Genomic DNA, 15203 nt, shown 5'->3' on the forward strand with positions numbered 1-15203 from the left:
AGTGTGATTTATGCTTTTGATAACCACATGATATTTGGCACTTTTCCATGATTTCATCTCATGGCTAAAAACACGGATGTCCTCTTTCTCGCTTCAAACATCAAAGACAAGCCAAAATACAGGGACTACCAGCTTGTATGAGATGGAACTAGGGATTGCTTATTCCTGACCTCTGTGTTAACTGAACTGCAGAGCATCTTGTAGGTTCAGGCTCAGTGTTGAATTTTACATTCCTGCCCCCACAGGTGAAATGCCCCAGCTGGGACTCTGCTGATTCCCTCAGGAAGCTGAAGCTGTTATGTCTCAAGAGGCAGAGGGGAGGCTACAGCAGACTGACCTGTGTTAATCCCCAGATCACAATTTAGGGCAATGATAGGGCTAGGAAGCCAGGAGCAAATTCTCCACTAGCTGCGTTCAAATATTGGGTGCAGCTCAAGCGCACGTTACTCAGTGCAGGCTGAAGACATCGGTGCTGAAAAAAACCCTGTTAAAAATAGTGAAGTTTTAATTTTCTCTTGTCTGCTTTTGTGGAATTGTCTCTACTTTTCCTTTCCTTACTTAATTAGGGTTAAAGGATATATTTGGTTACATATTTTGTTAATTCCATCCAAACTGAGGCTATGGGAAGTCCTGAATATGGAAAAGTCTATTGCTCTGTTTCCTCTCATGGTGTAGCTCTGAAACCAACTTGTCACTGTTAGAACAGAGCTCTGATTGTACAGGGGTCAACAGTGTGCAGTGACTGCTGTTCACGTCAAAGGGATTTAGCCATTAGAGCTGTGTAGAATGGGACAAATCACCCCATTTAATTTTAAAACAAGGCCAGCTGCCTCTATCGACTCGGCAACAGCAAAACAGCAAAACAATGAATGAGGTTGAAACAAAAAACCCTAAAGTAAAAGGCTTTAAAATACATATCACCCAGGTCATTCTGTTAATAATTATAAAGCAAAAGCACGTGTGTGTCTGTATGTGGGCTTTGCTCTGAAGGTTTTATAGCAAGAAAACTTTTATAGAAAAAACTTTGGACCTTTTCTCCCCTCTTGTCTTCCGGGAATGCTTTGGAATGGTTTAATCATCTGGCTTTGGTATCTGACTGCCTTTGGCAGCAGTAGCTTTTCTTATCATTATGTCTAACTGTGTGTCACCTTTTCCAGCCATAGGATTAGGATAAGAAAAATTGGTTCTTCATGCTGCAGATCTAATAAAGCCACAGACTGCTTACAGCTCACCAAATGAATGCCTAGCATTTTAAATTGAACTGCATTAGATGAAACAGTTGATTATCAATGCTACTCACTCTTTTGAGGAACAGTAGGAAAAAAAATATAGATATTTAAAATTTGTGCAGATTGTATAGGAGGAAATATTTTGATGGTACAAAAGAACTCTGAATTCCTTATAAATAAACACATAGGAATTCTTCTGTTCAGTGAAAACCCATCCCTCCATGTTGAGGCACCCATATGGCAAGTGAACCTTGATGATGTGAGTGTGGACACTGGGCCCTCAGATCCAGGAAACAGAAGCATTCAGAGGATAGTGAGTAGAGGATGAGAAAGGGAGCAATAAGTTGTGTCTGCCAGTTTCTCAGGATTGTGGCCAACCATGAAAACTGTGTAGGGTGAAGGTTCCAAAGGGAAGAGCATGTAATTTGCTCTTCCTCATCATTACATGTTAGATTAAGTTAGAGCAATGCTGTCACATAAATGGCAAGAGCCAGATCATTTCACGTCAGAGGTGAGAGAGACTTTCCAGACACAACTGACTCTCCCTGTGATGTTATTTATTTTCCCTGTGATGAATTGCTGTTTATTTGAAGGCTCTGATGGCACTTGTAGGGTCAGGAAGCTTCATGGTACATAACAGCTTTGGTACTACACTGGCTTCATGGTGGTGGTCATAGTGTAACAGACAAGGCCCTGATCAAAATGGTCCTATGATGGCTGGTGATGGCAGTGTTGACAAGGCGGATTGATGTACAGTATGCAAAGTGCCCAGTTTAGCTGAAGCAGCTCTTCAGCAACCTGAACAGTCAAGTTCATTACTTTAACTTACTGTCCTGGTTTTGGCTGGGATAGAGTTAATTTTCTTCCCAGTAGCTGGCATAGTGCTGTGTTTTGGATTTAGTATGAGAATAATGTTGATAACACACTGATGTTTTAGGTGTTGTTAAGTAGTGCTTACACTACGTCAAGGACGTTTTCAGCTCCCCGTGCTCTGCCAGGTGCATCAGAAGCTGGGAGGGGGCACAGCCAGGAGACAGCTGACCCCAACTGGCCAAAGGAATATTCCATACCATATGACATCATGCTCTGTGTATAAACTGGGGGGAGCTGGCTCAGAGGTGTCAGTTGCTGCTCAAGGACAGGCTGGACATCAGTCAGTGGGTGGTGAGAAATTGCACTGTACATCACTTATTTTGTAAATTCTGTTATTTATTATTATTATTATTATTATTATTCAATTATTAAACTGTTCTTGCCTAAACCCACAAGTTTTCTCACTTTTACTCTTCTGATTCTCTCCCCCATCCCACTGCGGGTGGTGGGAGGGTAAGCAAGTGGCTGTGTAGTACTTAGTTGCCAACTGGGGATAAACCACCTTTACAAAAAGCAAACGAAATAAGGCATTCATAGGAAAATCTGTAGATGAACAGGGCCTGAAGTGATAAAACCTGAACGTTTGTTGATTATTACAATACAGTAGGAGTCGCTCACAAGCCCAGTGGGAATTGCGAACTAAGAGCAGAGGAATAGACAGATCTCTCTAACAGTGCCATCAGCCACAGAGCTGCCAGGAAGGTGACTAAGTCAGGGGGAGGCTTTGCCTGTGCTCTCCGGCTGTCAGTGCCTGTGCACAAGATGGGAAAGTGGGATAACTGATAGGATAGCCTCTCTCTCTGGCAATGCATGTAAGGAAGATGAGGAAGAATGAACTTATCTTGACCAAATAGCTCCCTGAAGCCTCATGTTCTGGAGCAAGGAAATAGTGAAGCATCTCTGTGAAAATGGAAAGCAGCCTACGTGGGGTGCTCCACATCATTCCATGTCCCTAGGATCCATACATCTAGCAAATGCATTGCTTAGCACAAACATTTTGCTCTAGATGCGCAATATAACAGCATCAAGTGTCAGGGGGTTTTCAAGGTCAATAAAACCTCTTTCTGTGGCATCTAATGTTTAAAGTAACTGAACTCAGCTCATGTTTCAATGCTATTTTTCCTCTCAGCATTAGCCTACTACAGGCTTTTCCCACCATTGTAATCTATAATAAAAAAAATATGTTTCAATACTACCTTTTCCATTCAGCAAGATCAGCTAAGTAGGCTTCAAAAAACAAATGCCAGTGTGCTTTGTGAAACCTTTCCTGCAAAAGTAGAACCACTGGAGAGTTTAAAGGAATATCACATCATGCAGCCTAGCTGGAATGAAGAGAGATTACCCTCTAGAGCCTCCAAGGGGAAGGATAGTTTTAATTCCATGGCCAAAGGCACCTTTCCCCTACAGCCCTTCTGCTGAAGGGTAGGGGATCACTCCCTTGTTTATTCAACATGAAAAATAGTGATCTCCTTGGTCCGAATGGAAATAGCGTGGTTGCAAAGGTCCCAGTCACTGCCTGGGGTGGCAGAAGATGCATGAATAAATTCTGCACTACGTGTGACTGAAAAAACTTGATCCTTTTAGCTGAAGATTCCAGTAACATCATATCACATGAGGCATTTGGGGGGAATGACGAATTATAAAGGGAGAACATTCTCGGAAAGGCCATGTCCTCAGAGTCTGTGTCTCATTGCAGAGAGTTAAGTGGATGAGTTATATCTGACAGTTTATGAACCTTGTTAATATAATGCAGTACCTGGGACTGTGCCAGCCACAGTGATCAAGGAAGTCTAAATTAGACCTCTGCCATCGACAGACATCAGATGCCCATTTAAAACTAAATGTTTCATCTGAACCTGGCACGTCTCTTGTTATCCTCTACAGCAGTGATTGTCAGCTTGAAGCTTCGAAGCTCTGTGTGGCTCTCAGTAGCCAGCACACATATCTTCCCTAGGTCTCAGTAAGAGGCTATTTAACATGCTGATGCAGAAGCTGCTCTGGTAGAAAGAGCGCAAGTGACAGCAGTACTTTGACATGTTAGTCGTCATGAAAAATGTGAGGTTTGTGGGATTTTTAACCCACATGTGGTGAAAGCTGCAGCTCTGTCACCTGTTCCAGGCACAGGTCACCCAAGGCAACCCATCCAGTGGCAGAATGGAATGCCTTGGCCCCTGCAGGAGAGGTGAGGGGAAGCTTCTGCACCAGCAGAGAAGGACAATCTCCATCCAGCCTCTACACTGGCAATGGACTGCATGAGGCGAGAGAAAAAGCCATAGCCCTTTTCCTTCTGCTCTGGCAGCAGCACACAGAGTAGTCACCATGCTGGTACAGCAGCTGTGTTCCTTCTTTGTCCCTGAAAATGCTCTACCTTTCTTCTAGACTCCAGAAGCTCCCACTTCTGTGATGCAGAGCCACAGTACTCCCTAACACAAGCTTCAAAACAACACAATAATATTTTTTTTTCTTTTTATTCTTAAAAAATCCATAAAATGGAGGTAATAGTGCCTGTTTCACCAGGGCACTGTAAAGTTCCAGTCAGCATTATGAATTTTGGTTTGAGATTTTGGATGGAAAACATAAAAAGTGCTACAGCTATGTATTCTATTCTACATTGTTATTAATCCATTATATTAGAGTACTCTGCAAAAAATAACAGCAGTGTGTTAATGCTTTATTTTTAATGTTGTTTATATTTAATTTTTATTTTCAAATTGTTTATAGTGTCATTTTTTTGTAATTCTCAGACTCAGCTCTGACAGAGAATCTTTGGTAGAGAGTGAGTCAGTGTTATTGACTTGAACAGATGCACCAAATCTTTGAAAAATGAAAGACAATGTTATATCCTACTGAGGGTCAGAGAAGACATGATTCTTAGATGTTTTGTTCTTCTACATCACCAGTTCAGTGCCAAAATTGAGAAGTATGACCTTATTTCATCTGGTTCTATTGGCCTGGCAGAATAAACAGAAGGGAGGATAATTTAATAATTGGCAAGACATGAGAGAATACAATACAATACTGTGCAATGAGATCCAACTCACACAGCCATCTTTGAAGACGGCAGAGCTGTGCAGCGGCATAACAACACTAAACACAGTGTAAAGCCAAAACACCTCATATCTAATGAGATTTTTTTCCCCTGGTTTCTTATATATCCACCATAAGTGGACAAAGTTCTACTGATATCTTTAAAAGTTAATGGAAGAGGTATAACTGTTTTAGGGAAAATATACATGGTGATTGAGTTAGACCTCTCAGAAGAAGGAACAAAAAATCTGTTGTCACAGGTCAGTTCTAAACATTTCCAATTCAAGAGCTTTCATCTGGAATGTTGTCTATGTTTTAGCCCATTTTCAAATGTCCAGATAAATTATGTTAGTCAGCAGTAAACAAAGTTGTACCTACAGGAAAGCATCAGAAGAATGTTCCAGAAGAAGAGGAAAACCATTAATTGCAGTATTATGCACTAGAGAACTGTTTCAGAGAAAAATGAAACAGTACCTGAAGGCATAAAGTGTGTTGTCAGAGGGGAAGGAAGAGTTTCCAGCACAAATAGAAAAAGAGACCAGGTGCTTGGGTGCACACAGGCGTGCCGACCTGCCCTTCCATTTTTCACTGGTGCCCTGTGGCATAGTATATCATCTAACGTGAATAAGAGAATGCTGGGAATTAGAGGATATGTCCATACTGTCTAACAGCTGTCTGTTACATCTCCTTTGATCCTGGACACCTTAAACCATCTACTGACACACAAGTGACACTGTGGTTTGGCCCCATCCCTAGATATGTAGTTTGGTAGAGGTTGAAGACAATCTGCTTCATCAAAACTCCTGAGTTAGGAGGTTAAGTTAGTTATTTGGAATTATTATGCAATTATCAGGTCACTAGCTAGGTATTCAGCTAGTATTATTTCTGAAACCATCCTGCTTTATAGATGTCGTGGTTCAGCCTCAGTCGGCAACTAAACACCACGCAGCCACTCGCTCACTCCCCCCACTCCTCTGGGATGGGAGAGAGAATCGGAAAAGCAAAAGCAAAAAAAAAGCTTGTGGGTTGAGCTAAGAACAGTTTAATAATTAAAATAAGATAATAAATATAATAATGATGATTATTATAGTAATAATAACGATAATATAATAAAAAGGAAAAGGGAAAAAGGGAAAAAAACAGAAACAGAAATGATACAATCGCTCGCAACCCGCCGACCAATGCTGCTGGTCCCCGAGCCGCGACTGCTGCTTTCCTCCCCCTGCCAGCTCCTCCCAGTTAACACACTGGGCATGACGTTACATGATAGAGAATATCCCTTTGGCCAGTTTGAATCCACTCTCTTAGCTGTGCCCCCTCCCCTCCCAGCTTCTTGTGCACCCAGCAGAGCACGGGAAGCTAGACATGTCCTTGACTAGTACAAGCACTACCCAGCAACAACTAAAACATCGGTGTGTTATCTCAAGATTGTTTTCATACTAAGTCCAAAACACAGCACTGTGCCCGTTGCAGTGAAGAAAATTAACTCTATCCCAGCTAAAACCACGGCAATACAATACACAAAAGTATGTGCCTTCACCAACTGTTTTTTTCCCAGCGTCCTCATCTTTCATTGTGCCATTGTGCATATCACATCTGGAGCACCATGGATCATGCCTTTTTGCATAATTTGTGTGGTTAACAAATAAATAGTAAAAAAACCCCACCTAAACCTAACCTTAATCGCCTGCAATATAACTCATCCAACAAATAAAATTCTTAAATACCTTGGCATTGCCAGGTAAATATGGAAATAGCTCTCTGTTAGGAGAGGTGAAGACAGATTCTGACAAATAGTTGATGATGCTGTGTGGAAAAACCTTGCTTTGAGCTAGTGAATAGCCCTTACCAGCTACTTTGGACTTCTGCTTTCCACAGTGACAAGGTGCCAGAGACGATAATTGAGGCAAAAATATGTATGTCCTGCTGTTACGAATCACTGTGAAAAGTGATTACTCCTATAGGCCATGTATTTGCAGGAAAATAGCAATCCATTTTACCAAATTCTGCTCTGTGATATAGACAGAAAGTTTAGCAAGTTCTTCCATGCTTATACTTACATAAGAGAAAAAAATTGGGCATAGTGGACAAATATTTTATATAAAGTAAACCTGACATAGAAGCCCCATTTTTAAATTGACCAAGAGGCTTAGGAGCTCATTGATGACCTTTAGGTGGAGAAGTGTGTGAATGAGTCTTGAAATTGGGATTTAAGAGCTTTTGACAAAATTCTATCAGTGAATGCAAAGTGACAGCTACATTTTGTCCACACAGACAAACTCAAGAAAATTTCAATTAAATAGTAACATTTCTTGATAGTCCTAGCTAATTGGGTGAATAGATCCTGGAATCCTTCACTATGGAGGAAAAGAATTGTCTTTTAATAACTCCATCCCTATTATGCTTTATTACTTTGTTAAATGCCATGCACATCATTGGGAAAGTTATTGTAATTCTGAAGATATGCATTAATATATTGTTTGATCTAAGATTTAAAATAAACCCCCTTATCTTTGTAAAGGTTATTCTTGTTACAGATGAGCTACACTTTCTTAAACTCACAGATTTGTTTGGGTTTTCACGTTTAGTGCAGTAAAACACTACTATATTTTGAGTGCTCAAAAAGATGCATAATTCTTGGAAAATGTGTAAGACTATTAACAGGCAATAAATCATCAATCTGCAGTAACACAAGTCTGGAGTATGAACATGCAAACGTACAAGGTATAATGCATTAGGTATGCAAGTCCAGTGGAAGGCCAGAGACATTGCAGAATAAATTCAGAGTTATAGAAAATGGAGAAAAAGCAGAGAGAGTCTGAAAAAAAACCCAATATTTTATGCCAAGACAAATGAAACGGCATGCAAACATCCAGTGAACCGGGACTAGAGTGGCAGCATGCCTTATTAGAGATATAAGGTACAATTTGCTAGGTTTGACATATGAATGTACTACCCAAATAAAATAGATCCTTTGCTTAGATGTTTACAAACCAGAGTTGACACAGGTCCAATAGGCAGGGCTCTGTTTCCCAAAGAACTGAAGCAGATCAGATATATTAATAATACTAGAAATAGGAGTCTCTAATAGGATAAATAGGTTAAAATTAAAGTTGAAAATGCCAACAGACCTCAAACTCAAAATTCGTTAGGGCAGAAATATCCCATTTCAAAAATGTTCCAGGCTGTGTCTAAACGACCAGTTTGGCTAATGTGCTGTAATCTGGTGGTCTTGGTTCCTTCACTTGAACAACTGGGACCTGGTTAGAACAAGCATGAATCCTGCTTAGCACATGTGCCCAGATTTCTTTTTTCCCTCTGGAAACCAGGGCATCAGGATGAGGAGATATGTGTGTGCTTAGGTCTGAACTCATTCTCAGTTTATGAGAGTGGAAACCTTTCTTTCACAACTTTCACAGTCCTTTGTTCACATGTTCAGATGCCTGCTGTTCCTCTGCAATGAAAGCAGCAAATTTGCAGAGGCAGGTGGCTGTTTATGTGCCCAGAAAGCCTGGGTGCTCACAAGTTTCTCGTGAAAAGTCCACAAAATTGCCACCAAAGGCATAATCCCATGACAAGGTATTAGACTTTGTGCTTAATATATGCCTGATTAGCAGGTGCTTGCCTCTGAATTTCAGTCTGATCTTCAGCATGCAGCAATGGGCAGCAAACAGATGTGAAGTCTTACTGGTGTTCAGAGAGATTTTAATTGCATGATTCATTAAGATATTTATTTTACCTGGAGGATGGTATCTAGCACAAAAGCCTGCTCTGGAATCCTTTTGTTCCTCATTCTGATCATTTGATCAAGGCATCTCATGCAACTTCAACACAGAATCTGGATAGTGAGTCTCCATGTGTCTGAGCTGAATCTGACAGTCATCCTAACACTCTTCTGTGTTCTTTTGGAGACATACTTCCAAATTCCTTTTAACCTTCTTTTCAGAACATTAAATTTCTGTACCAGATATGAAGGTTCTGACGATGGCATATTTTTCCCTTCACTCTTATATTGATTTGCTTGATCTCGAGGTCCTGTTGAGCCCACTAAATAGTGCAGTTGTCTTCATTGTCCTTGTTGCTGCCTCAGTCAGGCACAGTCGTTCACCGCTGAGGTTCTTCCCTGAGAATATCTTTTCAGTCAGTTTAGGATCATCATTTGTATCTTTCACATGCACCCTTTTGCACGCTTTCATCATCTATGGTTTCTTCACATTGATCTTGATTTTGACAGATGTTATCATGGGAGGTTCTGTATTCTGATATAGTATCTTTTGTCTTCCATAGGTCAACTACTCTCCTGCTATCAAGCAGCAAAAATCGTGGTCGTATAGTTTCTGTTAACCATCTATCTGTTGAATTCTTGTGCCATTTCCATCAACTCCATTTTCCCCCCAGTCAATCACTATATCACACATGGAAAGATGTAATCTAATCACAGGTTTCTGTAATGTTGAATTAGCATGAGTGTTTACAGCTAACCTTAATATGACATGTCATTTGAACATAATGTAGTAGTCTGCGTACTAACTTTGCAATATTTTCCAGTTACACCATCTTTGTCATGAACTATACACTTTTACAAAATGCCAAGGTAATATCAAGGCAATCCCTGTGCTTAGTGAGGGATTAATGGAATACCAGTGTACTGATGTTTCTTTTAAGAGCCAAATATTCGTGCTTGTTGCTTCATTCCCTGTGACACAGGGGAATGGCCATGATAGAGATGTCAGACCTCGGTTTTGCCCTCAAGTTTCACTTGCTCAGCATTGTTCTAGCAGCTTGTGAAATTTTCACTGCCAGAATCATGAATATAATTGATGACAATTATAATTATCTTCCTTTTTTCCTCATGAATGCAAAAACAAATGCTATCTAGCTTTCCTGTGTAGTCACTGGTGAGAGACGGGCACTTATAGAGTGAACAAACCTTACCACCTATTTCAGACATCTAAATTGTCTAAATTAGGTTGGGATGAATCTCTCTAGAAGTGTCTGGTTTTTTCCATGGCTGGGAAAGAGGCCCCTTTGCTGTCTATCTTTGGCTAGATACTAACTTTTAGATGACTGAAGCCTGGTGATTTGAAGTTAATCCTACTCTAGCAGAACAAAGTAGGAGGTTCAGAGTTTCTGCAACAATCTTAAAAATCAACTGAATTTAGAATGTGCAAAGACTAGAAGGCTGACACTCCTTCAGAGAAATCTGGACCTCTTGTTATTCCAATCACAAGCAAATAAAGTTTTGAACACGGAGAGGCAGGGAAGCCTGGCTCACAGATGGGGTGCCTGCGGAGTAGTGGCTCCGGACCTGTGGTTCATAGTGAATAATTAGCTCAATGTGGAATCCCAGTTTAACACGGTGGTTAAAGAGATTGTGTGCTCTGTGGTTGTTCAAATGGGAACTCTGAGTCTAAACAAGGATGTTACATTTTGTCTGTACTTAACAGTGGTACCACTCATACTAGTTTTCAGAATATTTTTCTATTTTTCGATGTCTGCACCCCAGAAAGGATTTGGAAAAAAATGAGAAGGTTCAGAGAAGAACTGTGAGAATGATTAGGGGACTAAGGAGAGGAGATTATGGAGGTTAGTTAAGCAAAGGCGATTAAACGTAATCACAAATCATAAAAACAGGGAGAAAAATGTTGCTAATGACAGGATGATACAGTTTTTCAGATAAATGTATTGTTAGCATGTGGACTGAAAGCTAGAAATTTAAGACAAGCTAAAGGTTTAAGCATTCTTTATTCTTTAGTCTAATTAATTTAATTATATTTAAGTGAAATTCATTTAAGTAAAAAATTAACTTAATTTATTAAGATCTTTAATTAGAATTGTGGGAATCTTTCCATTGTGGGACATTTTAAGATCAAGATTAAATGTGTTTTTAACTGTAGTTCAGGCAGGAATTAATTCAGGGAATCTCTATTCCCTGTGTTATGTAGGAGGTCAAACTCGGTAACTGCAGCATTTTCTTCTGGCTTCATGATTTTTGACTCTAACATGGTGCATACAATATAGGTATACAACATTTTTAGTGTATAGTAGTATTCATGAAAGAAATTAATCCCACAAATGAGGAAAAATGAACTCTTTGCTTTAGTGGACGGATAACAGAGAAACTTGCAGTGATACTAAGGTTTTTGCAATTAGTATCTAGCTCAGTCAGGTACAACATAGTACAATTACTTTCAACTGTATTATGATCTCTTTTACTATTTTCTTCGTGAGTAAATTAACTCCAATTTGCACATTCAGTAATAAGTAGCATGGTGCATATTACACCATTATTACTACACCTAATTCACTAGATATGTAATTTGCATTGCTATTTATATAAGTGCTAAATTAAATCCAAAGAATCCCAGGAGAGGAGTAACCAGCTTATTCCAGACCTCAGCTTAATACTTAATATGGATGTATGAGGAAAGAAGGCACATCTCAAAAGCTTCAACCCTTATGTCAGGAATTGCGTCTGAATCTCTAGAAAGGAAGAATGTAATATCTTAAAATATACCTCTGAAACAAAAAGCAGAGGATTTAAAGAAGGCAAAGCGTACTTGGGAGTAGGGCAAAGAGAAGAGAGTGAGGGAACTTGTCACCTTGACTCTTTCTTTCCCTCCTTTTTTACTTTAATTTTTCATTTTTTATGGAGCATATTATTTCTGACTTCTCTATTCTACAGAGGGCTGTGGATTAGTATGAAATGTGCAGAGGGACAAAATTTCAAAATAAGCATAGTAGCACTGGCAGGAGGTTGCCTGAGGCAAACACAGCTCCTCTCCACCAATCACCATATAAGCACAGGGCCAGACATTTGCTCTTGTGAAATGATCAGGTGCAGAGACTGAAGGCTATGAATACACCGGGGCAGCACTCCGCTGGTGGGGCCCTCCCTCATTAGCAAGTAGCCTTCATGAAACGTATTAAAAGAAGTGATCTGTAGAGCCAGCAATGGCAGGAAGTTGAACAGTGACATAAATCAAATGTCTTATGGAATAGGGCCACACTAATGAGGCAGAGGCACTGTGCTGCCTAAAGAACTGGGAATATTTTATCTTCATAAAATAGAGTACATTCCTGAGACCTGGGTAATTAACAATGCAGGGAAAACATACTCTGGCTATGGATATGTTGCTAAATAGGAAAGGGCCAAGGGCCAATCTCTGGCTTCAAGGCTGAATTTTGTAGACTGGCTGTTGCCTGCACTGCTCTCGTGCAGCTCCAGCTAGAGCACAGGGGCTGCGTCCAGGCTCTGTAGCACTTAACCGAGACTCCTATCAGTCCTACAAGGTGGGACTTAGAGCTATAAGTCAATGCCATCTTCTCTGTTGTTTTTTTTTTTCTGTTCAAACTGTCTGAAATGATGAGGGCTGTGTCTCAGCCCAACAGAGCAAGGTTTTGCCTTCTAGTGTACTGTTGTTATACCATAAAGTGGCTGTGCTTTATCAAAGACATCCAAATCTTTCTCATAGTGAAGGTGGAAAGACAGAGGAAAGACAGCAGAAAACATTCTTGTTTGATATTGATGTCTGGGTTGAGGTGTTCTCTTGAATTTATCTTGTCTTTAACTCTGCAAACTACTCCGGGATGCAAAAGTGAGGATTGTGTCGTGTCTCTTGGATGTAGCAGGAGGGTATGAGGGGGGTGCTTGAGGGTTTGAAACATCTGGGGATAACACTGGGAAACTGTGCAAGCTTGAAGGAGCTAAACATAGTGCTGTCTTATCCATCCTGCCTTTTGGGAGAGGTCTCTGAAAGGAGCTCTCTCCAGAAATATGTGCATGTACTGTCATAGAAAATGCTACTGGGAGTACTCAAAACAGAGGCAGGGCGTAGGCTGAAAAACAAGTAATATAATTTATCAGGAGTTCAGTACTTGAGCTCTCTCTGGCCCTCTCTTATTATTTTGGTAAACATATTATTTTGGCAAACTTATTATTTTGGCCATACTTGTTGCTCCATTCTCCCTGCTTCTTACAGTTTTTGACTTTCTGCACAGAGGGAATGCATTTTTCTCTTCAGACTAACTATGGTGAAAAAGATGCTATGGGAAACACAGCCTAACATCCAGTCATCAGTCTTTAAAGGCTCTGATATCATGGCACACCAACATTAAGCATTAATGTCATCTAGGTTTTATGTCCAGATTTAGTTTAGTAACTAGTTAAGTAAATATTAAAACACTGGGTGAAGGAAAGCTCGGTGTAGATACTAGCATCAAAAAGAATGTTTCCTGCTGTGTCTGCTTGATCTTTCTGTCCTCACCATAAGAAAAATGTAAATGGATGAGACATAGGCATTTTATGGCAGTGGAAGAGTGTGCTAGCAGAAATCAGAACACAAAAAATAATCTAGCAACTTCTTGAGCCATTTTTGAGATCTAGATTAAATACTGTAAAACCTGCCCAGTAGAAGCTGGTCTGCATGTAGCACCACTTGTCCAGCTCTTCATCAGAATTGATGAATCTGAACTGTCTTTCCTACATATACCTTCAAGCCAACAAAAATAAATAATTCCAAATAATTTCTTTTTTTCCCCCCACATAAGCCAAGGAATTTACAACAAGTTTATAACAGAGTAGCAGGTAACTTACTATCTCTCTTTTCAAGTGAGGAACGGGAGATATGGTCAGATGAAGCGGTTTACCAGGATTTCATTGTGTCCTCAGACTGTGAGCAGAATTTAAGAACACAGGCTCTAATCCTGACTCAGAGACTGAATTTCTCTGTAATTTCAGGTACAAATAAAACTTCTCTATCAACAAAATTGGAATGCTTTAGTACCTGGCTCTCAGCCAAATTTAAGTCATCAGACCTGAAGGAAAAGGTGGTCTTCTTAGGGGAAACTTGGAATATTTTAAAAATATTTTGGCAGCTGAGCCTATTATTTCTCTCAATGTTTTCCACCACACATGTACACCTGAGTTTGCAGCAGCTCTTTCTCATTCAGGTTTGAGCTTCATGTGCTCACCATTACCTGTGGTTTTACCAGCTTACACTCAGTTCTGTCAATAGCATCGTATGCCTAAGGCCTCTGTCATCACACCCCCTACGCACTCTGTATTCGCTGTATTCCATAATAGGCATTTCCAGAAAAAAAGAGAAACAAAAACGCAAGTCATTTTTCTGGCCTGTTAACAACTGCTTTTTTACAGTTCCCGTTCTTTCCACATTCTGATATTATTTCTTGATAAATCTTTTATCTCACAGGCATCTCTTCCTCATTTTTACTTTTACTTTTAAAGGCTTTATATCAGGCCTATGCACTAAAAGGAAAGCATTTTTAAAAGACTTGACTTTTATTTTTAAAACACCTACACAGCCGTCTGCACACAGACTTTCTTTCTTTCACCTTATCTCAAAGCATCACAAGTTTTTTTTCTGTCAGTCTTGCATGTTTTCATTTCTTCCTTATTTTGCACTAAGCTGTTCTTTGATAAGGTTCAGCTGGGGAAATTCATTTCTCTCAGGTCCCAGTCACGTTTTTACATCAATTAGGCTAATTGACAGAAGGTTTAACACATTTCTTAATTATGACTGCAAATACGTTCTTGGAAGAAACCCCAAAGCACAGGAGTAGGGAAAAAAAAAAACCACCCACCAAAAAACCCCCTCTCTTCTAGTGAAATAAGTTTGGAAACATTTTAAAGGTAAAACACCAGGAAGGAAGTTTCCTAATGGGTGGCTGAAACTGCTTTCAGATGGAAAAGTCTATGCCACGTCAAAATGATCACCCTATGCCTGATCGTGAAAATGTGAATAAACATAGAGTAGGAGAGGGTATAGACATATATGAAGGACATATGTGAAGACAGAAAATACATAAGTAGTCACCAAACTACAAAAAAAAAAAACCCAAACAAGACAAAATATCAAATTCTGGAAAGACCTACTCTTTTTCTTTTTTTTCTTCCTGTTCTTGTAACAGGATATCTGAAATAATTTGTGCTTATTCACATTAGCTGTCTTAATCTTTTTTTACCTTAGGCTGAATCTCATTAAGCTCAACCTCATAACTCAGTTAAGCATTGAGCTTAAGAAACAGTTTGCATTATAATATGATATTGTATGT

The 15203-nt window shown here is 39.8% G+C and overlaps 1 protein-coding gene across 2 annotated transcripts in view; it reads right to left on the bottom strand.

The window, feature by feature from the left end:
* NKAIN2 (sodium/potassium transporting ATPase interacting 2) overlaps nucleotides 1–15203 on the bottom strand; it is a 549848-nt gene that overhangs the window by 35352 nt on the left and 499293 nt on the right. The window lies entirely within an intron of this gene.

Source organism: Phalacrocorax carbo, chromosome 3, assembly GCF_963921805.1.
Source record: "Phalacrocorax carbo chromosome 3, bPhaCar2.1, whole genome shotgun sequence".
Taxonomy (NCBI): domain Eukaryota; kingdom Metazoa; phylum Chordata; class Aves; order Suliformes; family Phalacrocoracidae; genus Phalacrocorax; species Phalacrocorax carbo.